This window comes from Azolla caroliniana, unplaced genomic scaffold (genome assembly GCF_043228905.1).
Source record: "Azolla caroliniana isolate FFs.n. ecotype wild unplaced genomic scaffold, voAzoCaro1.0.p SCAF_1, whole genome shotgun sequence".
In the NCBI taxonomy this organism is placed as follows: domain Eukaryota; kingdom Viridiplantae; phylum Streptophyta; class Polypodiopsida; order Salviniales; family Salviniaceae; genus Azolla; species Azolla caroliniana.
Genome location: NW_028230436.1, coordinates 23,807,447 through 23,820,338, shown reverse-complemented (window position 1 = coordinate 23,820,338; position 12,892 = coordinate 23,807,447).

Genomic DNA, 12,892 nt, shown 5'->3' with positions numbered 1-12,892 from the left:
ACTAAGTTACGTGGTTGACTAAATAGCTAAACCTAGTTGAGCTTGATATCTTAACAATAGTTTTTTGTCGTATAGGTCATAATTGACCTCCAAAGATGACGACAAAATATCTTTGTGTCTAACAATGCATTGTTTTCAACCACATTGTTGGCATAAAAGGCCAACTCCTTCCTGTTTGTATCCTAGGTGTGAACATGTCGTCAAGTTAGGGCTTCTGTATATATAAGCCTAAACGTAACATTGTAAAGAGAGAGACGGGTTTGTTACAAAGAGAATAAGACAATTCCATTAGAGCTTCAACTGAGCATCTTGCTTCTTGCACTCTATTCATACTTTGTTTCTCTGTCTTGTACATGTTGTTTGCTTGACACTAACCTCTAGGTCCTCACACATTCCGCGGCGCTAACATCTGAGATATACAACAAGTGGTATCAGAGTGACATTGTTGTCCGGTGGAAACGAACAACAAAGACTAAGAAGAGAGGTTATCCAACTGAGAGAAAAGACAAGGCCTGCAACATCTACTTTTAGAAAATGGCGACACAATCCGACACAAATGTGGAAATCCGGAAGTTCGATGGGAAGAACTTCGCCTTATGGAAAGACGTGATGCAAGACGTGCTCATAATTTGAAGGCATGTCAAAGCAATCCGCCAAAATGACAAACCAGCATCAACGTTTGTTGAAAGGTGGAGATCGATGGACGAAATCGCACGATCGACCATACGGATGCATTTGGCCGACAACGTATATTTCAGCATCATGGGAGAAGTTACAAGTCGTATATGAGAAAAAGTCCTCCTGGTCAAAGCTCATATTTATCCAACAACTGTTCAATATGAAGATAAGAGAGAAGGATCTGGCGACCTCCTACATCAACACCTTCAATCGGGTGTTGTCTGAACTCTCCTCCCCCAAGGGATTAACTTCAAAGAAGAAGTCAAAGCCCTTGCCCTCCTTTCGAGCTTGCCGACGAGTTGGGAGTTATTCTACATGACATTCGTCAACAACTGTCCAAAGCTGAATCTGGACAATGTTAGCTAGTTGGGCTGACCGGCCAAGTTGGTCAAAGTACATAGGTCAAAAAACTAGCATAATGATAGTCGAAAGTAGTCAAAAAAAGGTTGTTGTAGCTAGAGTCGAAGTTAGAGTCGGACGAAGAACAAGTATGAAACAGAGAGTCGAACGAATATTATTACCAAGTAGAAAAAATATGTAATAATTAGTTGTCACTGTAGGATCTTGCCAAACGAAAATTATATAATCTTGATGAATTCTCTTAGGTTGCCTATAAAAAGGGGCCGAGAGCATTGTAACAACATCACTCTATATTACTATAAGTTTTAATATAAGTTTGTTAGTTAAAGTATTGGGTGTCTTGAATTCTTCTTGCTTTGAGAGTTTGCTCATACTTTACAGTCGATCACCAGTCTAAGAGTGTTTAAGTGTTATGCTAATTACAATGATTAAGTGTGATATAGTGAGTTTGTGTTTAAATATGAGTGTGTTTAAATGATCATTAGGCAGAGTCGACCGACTCCAATCTCTATACCACAATCCCATTGACAAAACAATTTAGAAAGTGAGTTGTTCGACCCTTTGTGTTTGTCGAACAGGACAACACAAAATTTGGCAAACCCGGTTCAATCTGTCAATGAAAAAAGAGTAAACAGAGAATTGATGTCGTCTGATTGACATACTGAAGATCAGCCTGTGGGAAGTAGACGATCACAAAGGAGATCGGAAACCCAACATGTGTAACAAGATGATTTAGTCGATTTGCAGTTATTCAACCAACTTCAGCAAGTGGCTGAAGAGTATTTGAGCACAATTCCGGATTTGGAGACTACAATTGATAGTAGCTCAGACGAAGGGTCGCCTGACTTGCACCTATGTCCAATCTATTTGGTGGAAGATTTAGAGGATATAATGTCATATCCTTACTCAAAATATAATGATGAAGCTGACGTGGAAGCGCATGTGCGCGTGTTCTTAACTACATGGCATGCCAACGATGTGTTTCAACGATTATCGCTGGTTGATGCAGATGCGTTGAAGATTGTCGATTTCGGATTGTCATTGGAAGGCCAATCCAATAATTGGTACTCACATCATAAACAAGGAGAATTTGAATTGTTCCAACAATTAACTGACAAGTTTGTCAGACTTTTTCATCGACAAGTCGCATAACGAGAACTCATCAACCAATTCTATATAGTATAATATAAAGAAGCTCATGATTCAATTCCCCAGTTCATCATAAGGTTTCGAAATCTTCGGAGTTAGCATGCACGACCACGTCCTCAGGAAGATTTGAAAGAAACCTTCCTGACGGCCTCCAACAATTAACTAACAAGTTTGTTAGACTTTTTCATCGCTATGTCGCATAACGAGAACTCATCAGCCAATTCTATATAGTATAATATCAAGAAGCTCATGATTCAGTTCCCAGGTTCATCATAAGGTTTCAAAATCTTCGGAGTTAGCTTGCACAACCACCTCCTTAGGAAGATTCGAAAGAAACCTTTCTGAGTGCCCTCAAAGAGCCACTTTGAACAACTCTGGCCGTACTCGATTTTAAAGAAGTACCTCTAGAGCAAGTAATCGACAAAGTGTTGGTAATGGATAAAACACAGACAAATTGTGTTCGCAATGGATAAAGCATAGACAAATTCTATGTCAATGGCTTCATTACAAAAGACATTGCTGAAACGGGAAGAATTGTAGGGAAAGAAGAGAAAGAGAGAAGAAAGAGAGATAGAGAGAAGAGAGAGAGAGAGAGATGAGGGAAACTGTAAATCGTTTATTATATTAAAACGCCCTAAATAGTTACAACGTTGGTGGTGGCTTTATAAGACCACCACCAATACATTTACGGTTTCCTTCTCATGAAGGAAACCGTATTCATAAGAACTATTAACTAATAATTTTATTAATTTATTAATTTTTGCTTAATATTTTCCACACTCCCCCCTAAGCGAAAATTTCTAGAAGTGTAGGTTTTCATCTTTATCTTGGATTACATCAATTAATCCAACTTGCTTGCAATAAATAATGTGCTTAGAATGTTGAAGAGGTTTCGTTAGAAAATCAACCCACATTTGATGAGTGGGAGCAAACTTTAACTCTATCTTCTTTGTTTCAATGAGATCGCGAAGAAAATGAAGTTTTAAGTCCACGTTGTCGTAGTGTAATACGCACACTACGTGAAAAATTACATTTTTGGTCTCTCCGGATAGGACATGGAGTACCCGGTGAGAACCGGAAGAAGGAACCGGTAAGGACCGAAACTGGTAAGGAGACCCGGCAAGAGCCGGATGAAGAAGGCCGGTAAGAGTCAGTGAGAAACGGACGAAGAGATCGGTAAGGAGGTCCCGATAAGAACTGGACAAAGAAAACTAGCAAGCACCGGATGAAGCAGAACCGGAAAGAGCCGGATGAAGAAGGCCGGTGAGAGTCTCTCACCGGATGAAGAGACATATTTGTAAATAGAAGAAAGTATAAATATATATATATATATATTACATGCATAGGGCAAGATTCGAACCTTGCACCTCCATGTTAATAATGTTAAGCCTTATCATTATACTAGGGTATTATGAATTTTAAAGTTATACTAAACTTTATCCCATATCAAATTTCTAGACATGCATGGTACAAAAAGTTATTCATGCATAGACACTCGAGTTAAAAGAAAAGATGAGATAGAAAGCTAATCATACACATGTAGTGTGCATGAAAACTAAAGATAGGAAAAGCATGATGTTTGCGTGTGATAAACTTAGACTCTTCCAACACTATATAAGGAAGGGAGAAAGATGTAGAGAGGTTGTTGATTATTTTACAAGGGGATTAATATAATATAATCGTGGGATTCACGAATTTGCTAATTATTTTTCTCTCTTAATTTGAGTACTCACTAATACACTATACTCGTGGGATTCACGAGTTTTTCATATCTTTCTTTCCTACAATATATTTCATATTCTTAATTGCCTTAGAATTTTCTTTCCTCCTAGTCCAAAACCTCAACGGTTCCCACCCAACTCACGCAACGATCCGGAGCCGTAAGGCACGACAACGTGACGTATATTGTCGCTCATCTTCGGATTGTTGGTTAACTTGATGCAAGATTGATTATCGCAAAACAAAGTCACTGTTGGAATAGTAAATAGTTTAAATTCTTCGAGCATAGCTTTAATCCATATGCCTTCCTTAGCCACTAAAGTCGCGGCAACATATTCAGCTTCGGTGGATGACAATGCTACGGTAGTTTGTTTCTTTGACTTCCACGAAATTGTAGCGCCAGCTAGTGTGTAAACATATCCACCTATTGACTTGACATCGTCCACATCTCCCCCCCAATCCGAGTCTGACGAACCAATTAGTTGGCTAGAGGGATTTGTCCATCCTTGCACAAGTGTGGTTGACTCAGATTGTGTGGCGGAGTAAGTCAACGCATAATGTTGAGTATGCTTCAAGTATTGTAGTAATCTTTTGAGCACGATCCAATGCTTTGGTCCTGGATTAGCCATGAAACGAGAAAGAAAACTGGCGGCAAAGAAAATATCGAGACGTGTGCCACTTACTAGATATCTTATACACCCAAGGATTTGTTTATAGGGTACATCCTTCATTTCGAAAATTTCTCATTCATTTTTGGGAGAATCATCATTTGAAAGTTTACATGGAGAGGTAAGAGGAGTACTAATAGGCTTACTATGAAGCATATCAAATCTTTGGAGGATAGAATTAATATAATTTGATTGTGATAATGAGATAGTATGATTTGTTCTATTTTGCGTTATTTTGATGCCTAGAAAATGGGTCATAGGGCCTAAATCAGTGATAGAAAAGACATATGCAAGTTCCTTCTTTGCAATAGTTAGATAAGATTTAGAGATTGAGATCAAGGGCAAATCATCAACATAGACACCTATGATAACAAAATTGGATTTGGCTTTTCTAACATAGATATTTGGCTCATTGTTTAGATGATGATATCCAATTTTTATAAGAAAAGAGTGTAGTTTGTGATACCATATGCGTGGAGATTGCTTAAGGTCGTAAATAGATTTACGAAGTCGACAAACATGTGTCGGATGACTTGGATCTTCAAAAAATTGTGGTTGTTGTAGATAAAGTTCTTCATCTAAATCTCCATGAAGAAAAGCCGTTTGTACATCCAAGTGATGCAATTCTAGATCATTTGCGCGGCAAGAGCAACGAGCATTCGAAAACCACATATTTTTAGCGTTGGACTAAATGTATCTTGAAAATCAATAACTGGTACTTGAGAAAATCCTCGAGCAACTACACAAGCCTTGAAGTGAATTGGATTGCCATTACTATCTCGCTTTATGCGTAAGACCCATTTAGAACCAATTATTTGTCAATCTTTTGGAGGCTCAACGAGGGTCCGCGTACCATTTTTAAGTAAAGCCTTCATTTCTTCTTCCATAGCCTTTCTCCATTTGATAGAATCTGATCCGGAAAGTGCATCTTTGGCCGATAGATTTGTGTCATCACTAAGGGTTGGAATATCTTCTTCTTGTATATAAGCTTCATGGTCCAAGTTCACAAAATATGCTTCCATTTGATCAAGTTGTTCATAAATACTACTTAGAGATCTATACTTTGGAGGTGGAGAGTTTGGTGGAGAAGTTGGTGATGACACTTGGAATGAAGGATTAGGAGAGGGAGTTAAACAATGTGTATTTAAAGAAGTATGAGGAAGAGAATCATCTAGAGATTGGAATGAGGGAAGATGAGAAGAAGAATTAGTTGGTTGAGTAGGATTAATCTTTGCCTTGTGAATAGATGGAAGAGCAACACAAATAGTGGAAGTAGAGGATAAGCTAATGTTGGCTCCTTCAATATGAGAGCTATTAATATTAGAGATGGTTGAGGAAGATGGTTGTAAGTGGGTAGGGGTAGGTAATAAGGGAGGTAGATTAGAAGAGAGTGAAAAAGAAACCTTTGTAGAAGGCCCATTTTCGTGGAATATCACATTACAACTAAAGAATATTCTTCGTTTTTGTGGATCGTAGAGCTTGTACGCCTTGTATCCCGAAGCTTCTCCATATCCGATGAAAATTGATTTTGTAGCCCTTGGATCTAGCTTATTTTTTTGAACATTTGGCACAAAAGCATAAGCATCACAACAAAAAATACAAAGGTTACTTAAGTTAGGTTTGTGACCGTACCATAGTTCATAAGGGGTTTGGAGCCCCAAAGATCTATGAAATCCTAGATTTTGAATATAGCAAGCGGTGCCAACCGCTTCCTCCCAAATTTGAGGCGATAAGTGAGCAAATTGTAACATACTTCGAGCCATATTGAGAAGTGATCTATTATTCCTTTCGGATACACCATTTTGTTGTGGTGTGTGTGGTGTTGATATTCTATGATGTATGCCTTCATTTTGATATAAACTTTGAAATTCATGAGACATATACTCACCACCACCATCAGTTTGAAGACTTTAAATCTTTGATGATGTTTGCGCTTCGACTCGAGCCTTGTATTCTTTGAATGCTTGATAAGCTTGACTTTTGTACTTGAGAAAATGCAAGATTGTAAATCGACTAAAGTCATCTATAAAGCTAATGAAATATTTGGCTCCACTAAGAGAAGGGATTGGAAAAGGTCCACATAGATCACTATGTACTAATGCAAGAGGGGTAGTGGCTCTAGATCTATGCTTTGGGAATGGTTGTTGGGGCATTTTCCCAAGGATACAACTTTCACACAAAGACATGGGCTTGAAAGGTTCTTTTGGCAAACCATGGACTAGATTATTACATTGTAGTGTTTTTAGAGCATTGAAATGCATATATGACCTAGACGAAAGTGCCAAAGAGAAGAAGGAGAATGAAGATTGGTTAAAGTTATGGAGGATTGTATTGGGGTAGTATGATGTGCTTCTAAAATAAGAGATGTAAGAATACATTTTATGGGATATAAGCCTCCTTCTCGGTTACAACATGTTCTAATAAGTTCTCCATTTGAGGCTTTATGTTTAATAATAGCATGATAGTACCATTTGTCATTGCTTGACTAACCGATAGCAAATGTTTGGTGATGCATGGGACATAGAGAACTTCATTGATTGTGAAATGTCTTCCTCATGTGAGTTCAAATGTAATATCACCATTGCCAATAGCTTGTTTAGTCCCATTATTTCCAAATCTTACAATGATAGGAGGTTCAACATCCTTATAGTTACATAACCAATATTTTCTAGGGAAAAGTACCAAGATACCCCTGGAAGTTCGTCTATTTACCAGAATGCCCCTGTAAGTTCCAAATTTACCAAACTACCCCTATGTCCCAAAAAATATACTTTATAAAGTAATTATACACTCAAATCTTTGGTAAATAGGGCTAGTTCGGGTCCATTTCTTCCATCTTTGGTAAATAGGGCTTGTAGATTTGAGTGTATAATTACTTTATAAAGTGTAATTTTTTGGACATAGGGGTAGTTTGGTAATTTTGGAACTTCCAGGGGCATTCTGGTAAATAGACGAACTTCCAGGGGTATCCTGGTACTTTTCCCTATTTTCTATTAGTTAAGTGGTTAGTAGCACCAGTGTCGAGATACCATATGTCATTTACATTACTTGGGTTTGGAAACGTCACGGAAAGTGATTCGGCAATGAATGCTTGAAGGACGTTGTCATACTTGTCGCCATTTTGATATCCATCTCCTATGACTTTTTCATCATCCATCTCTTCTTCAACAAGATGGGCTTGTACACGTGTCCATGGTTGATAACTCTTGAAATTTGACTTTGCGCGACAATCTTTGGTTGCATGATTTGTACGTTTGCATATTTTACAATAGGTATTGTTGAACCGCATTCCTCCTTGTTTTGTGTTTTGATCTTTCTTTATCCACGGCTTCGAGCTTTCTCCTCTTTGGGTGAACCTTTTGTTCTTGTATGCTACCATTGCCACACTTGGAGTTGAATTTGAAGACCTTCGTGAACGCATTGTTTCCTCCTATCTAGTGTTTGCAAGAAGATCAATTAGCGTTGGACAATTTATCGAGTTTTGGGTGGTTCTAAAAGTGGACCACGAGTGAGGAAGAGCACCAAGAAGGAGAATCTTTTGTAATTTATCATGGATTTCTAATCCAGAAGTTAACACATCATCTAATTTCTCTTGCCATATTAATAGAAATTCACCAACCGGTTGTTCATCATTCATTTTGTAATTAACAAGCGCTTGAAGTGTATGCACTTGTTGGGAATCGTTTTTCGGCTCGTAGATAGTTTGTAAATGTTTCCACATTTCATTTGTTGTCTCCATTTTTCACAATGTTTCTCCGATACCATCACTTACGTGCATTAGAATTTCCATTCTTGCACACAAGTCTTTTTCATCATATTCTTCAAGTTCTTCGCCTTTTTCAAGTTTTGTTGACAATCCTGAAATTATGTCCCATACTTTATTATATTTAAAAAGTAATTCTAACCTTGCCTTCCAAATTCGATAATTTGTGTCCGATAATTTCTCGATCGTGAATTTTCGCATGTTGAGTTGCGATGACGACATAGATTGTGCCATTATTGCAGAGGGTTGTCCGGATCAACACACGGCAAACACAAAATTGTCTTTCGTTACTTGACGATCTTGGACACTATGAATATGATTATTTTCGTATGGGCATGAAAGTTAAATTAGGATGGGGGCATGTGTTTTGTGATTTAAGAAAGGCATAGACTATAGGTTACAGATCGTTTGGCTCTAATACCATGTAGGGAAAGAAGAGAAAGAGAGAAGAAAGAGAGATAGAAAGAAGAGAGAGAGAGAGAGAGAGAGAGAGAGAGAGAGAGAGAGAGAGAGAGAGAGATGAGGGAAACTGTAAATCGTTTATTATATTAAAACGCCCTAAATAGTTACAACTTTGGTGGTGGCTTTATAAGACCACCACCAATACAGTTACGGTTTCCTTCATGATTCATAAGAACTATTAACTAATAATATATATTAATTTTTTAATTTTTGCTTAATATTTTCCACAAGAATTACGATTTCGTCAAGCGTTTCAGTGCACTACTTGCTTGAACCCGGGGCATTCCACAATAGAGTGCACATTAAAGGCATATTGCCCAATCAACCACTCAAAAGGGCACACTATTGATCAGCGCAAATATAATCTACTAAACAAGGTTGTGGTTCCAGTCCGACAAATAGAGCCATAGGAAGCGCGCATTCAGGTAGATGACTAAATAACTCATTCGAATCGCTTTAAGGAGGTCAATCGACCCAGATATGACGATCGGTATTGATCAAAGAAGGATCGATGGCACCAAGACAGCTATCAATGATATGATTATCATAATGATTATCGCAGGATGGAGTGACAAGAACACTACGGAAGAGGTAGTTGGAATCGTTACAAGCGTGATTATTCACCTCGTTACAACATAAACCAACACGACGATCGATGATATTATGAGGATAGTCGGCCAAATAATCGTCGTTTCCAAACACTCAAGAAAGCCAAGACGATTACATACGTCCTAAAAATATTAGACAATTTCAACATAATAATCGACTTAGGGAGGACGAGGATTCGGCATAGGATGAGCCAAATATTTTGGATATTTTTAAGGACGACAACTAGGACATTTTTGTGGGTTTGACCATGCAAGGCACTGTCCCACGGGCATGCCATGTGTTAACTGGTCAGGCTGACTGACCAAACTAGCATAGTGATAGTCGAAACTAGGTAATCAAAAAAGGTAGTCGGAGTCGGACGAAGAACAAGTATGAAATAGAGAGTCCAGAACAAATATTATTGCCAAGTAGAAAATATATATAATAGTTAGTTGTAACTATAGGATCTTGATGAAGTCTCTTAGACCGTCTATAAAAAGGGGTCGAGACTCCTAGAGCATTGTAACAACATCGCTCTGTATTACTATAAGTTTTAATATAAGTCTATTAGTTAAAGTATTGGGTGTCTTGAATTCTTCTTGAATCTAGACCATAGGAAGTCGACATTGGGATATATATTCACCTATGGCGGCGGCGCCATATCTTGGAGGTCAAAACTTCAAAAGTGCACGACCCTGTCGACCATAGAGGCCAAGTACATTACCGCATCGGAACCAACGAAGGAAGTAATATGGTTGCGTCGAGTACATTTGGAACCAACTAAGAAAGTAATATGGTTGCACCAATTGTGGGCCTATCTTTGGTAAGAAGCTGAATCAACCATCTATCATAAACATATGCCACGGACGAAGGTAGGGATTGAACCCAAGATCTCATGGTCTCTATTGAGCAACCTTACCAATTGAGCTACACATATATCCTTATACCAATCCAACTCATGTAGCATAGATTGAACATTGGAAGTTCCTAACTTGCATGCATCCTCATGTCTAGCTTGCACACATTCTCATGCATTCTCTATTGCATGCATCCTCGTGCATACCCTATTTCTAGTTGGCTTACATAGCCCTACCTTCTTGTATAAATACTCATGCGCACCTTGATTCTAATCAAAGTGAACAACACCAGTTACAGATTCTATAAGTTGAGTTCTTATTCTTTTCCTCTCTCTTGTTTTCTAGTCTTGTCTTCGCTCTACTCTATTATACTTGTTCGTGACGCCATCCAGCGTTGACCATCTATTGCAGCTCAAAGAGCGCAATACACCTCATTCGGAATCCAGTCTATCATGCGAAGATGAAACATATTGAGATGTGGTTTCATCATATCCGAGAACTAGTAACATAGAAGAAGCTAGAAGTTTGAAAGATAGATACCGAGGTGAACATTATCGATTGCGTGACGAAGCCACTCCCAGAACAACGTTCGAAGCACTAAGGTCAACCATGGGACTACGACAAGCGACCGAGCAGAAGAGAGCAGAACTAATAATTGCAACAGGTAAGTTGAAGATCGGCCCGGCCAGATGAGTAATGTTGAGAGGTTAAGGACAAAACCAAGTGCAAGGAGACCGACCGTAGAGGAGGAGATCGAGGGACAAATGGAGTCGAGGACAGAGAGAGGATTTAGTAGGGAGCACTAGAGCAAGCGCGAGCAAGAAGTATATGATCCACCAAAGGCTAAGAATTAGAATCGGACACAAGCCAATGCAAACAAATGAGCCGATTCGGACCAGAGACAACCCGAACCAGTCGATCCGACCAACTCAAACAAGCTGATCAGGGTGATACACGATCCAAATGACTAACCAAATTAGGCTAGATCCTGACTTTACCTCTGCAGATTCAGTCGAATGTCGAATGCCTTGTATGTATACAATTGTAACTTTTGATTAAAATTGTAATCTAGGTTTACGAGGGAGATAACCTCAACTATTAGTATACATACGAAGAGTAGCCCTTTTACAGGGGAGTTTGTTGGCATAAAAGACCGACTCCTTCCACTTTGTATCCTATGTGTGAACACGTCGCCAAGCTAGGGCTTCTGTATATATAAGCCTAAACATAACATTGTAAAGAGAGAGGGAGGGGTTTGTTGTTAACAAAGAATAAGACAATCTTCCATTAGAGCTTCAACTAAGCATCTTGGTTCTTGCACTCTATTCATACTTTGTTTCTCCATCTTGTACATATTGTTTGCTTGACACTAACCTATAGGTCCTCAACACATTCCATTGCGCTAATATTTGAGATATACATTCCTCTCAAAATCACAATGCACACTAACCTATAAGAGCTCCGTAGTCATGAGCATCAAGAGTTGCGACTCAATTCCACACTTATTGTGCAAGAGTGGTTTAGTTTTGGTCCCATAATCAATTTTGACCCTAAATGACCATAATCAAATCTCTCTCATGCTCTATTTAATCTACTTTGTTTCATAGAATCATCTAGTTCTTTACACATGGATGTCCCACAAATTGATGTGTCAAGGCATAAGATCAATGATGTTCTAAATATGCATCAAATTCATCGATAGAAAAAAAAAATCTATTGTCCACGACACCAATTTTGACCTATGGGACCAAGTCAACATATCACCTATGTGTTCGTCAAAAGGGGGTTTACTCCTTTCTAGTAAAAACTCTTTGAGGGAAATAAGGATCAAAACAGAAGTATGGTTTGAAAATCCAATCACGAATAGATAGCCATGTAAAACTGCATCAATTTTGGGAGAGGCAGATTTGGATTGGATTCAAAACTCTCATTGAACTATTATTATCATCAAGCTTACCCAACGAGCAAGTCCAAAAACAATTCACTAGTAATGGGTAAATTTGTACATTAACGTTCTACTCTAAATAGATTAGACTACTATGCAAAGATGAAAGCAAATATTTTAACATGGATGCCTTCAATGAGGCATGAAAAACCCTTTACAGATGAGCTAATCCTTTATATTTCTTGCTTACCCAAGGTTCAAATTTGCACCCACTTTAACCCATGGCACCAATATGCTTTGATCATTGTTTTATTCACCAAATTTTCACTCATACCTTAGTGGTCCTTAATCCAACCAAAGCCAATAACTTTGACCACTTTCTCCCCATGACTCGATTCACAAACATAAGAGAAAACATATGGGTAATAATGCTATTGATGTCATACTAAATATATTCATTAGTCACAATTACAAGACAACTATGTACTGGTTGTAATTAGAAGATTAACCAGGTGTTAATGTGGAGTGACTTTAATTTGTGTGAAGAATTGTGATATCAAAACAAAGCATGATGACATTGTTAATTATGGTGGTGATGCTCTGCCAATATAGTCACATACAAAGCCTGTCATCATGTGAAAAACAGCCTGCATGGAAGAGCATGATATGCATACATTCTAAAACAGAAGAACGTAATAGTAAATTCTCTAAATTTTTGTAACACATCACAATATTACTTACAAAGAGGAAAGAGAAGTAAAAC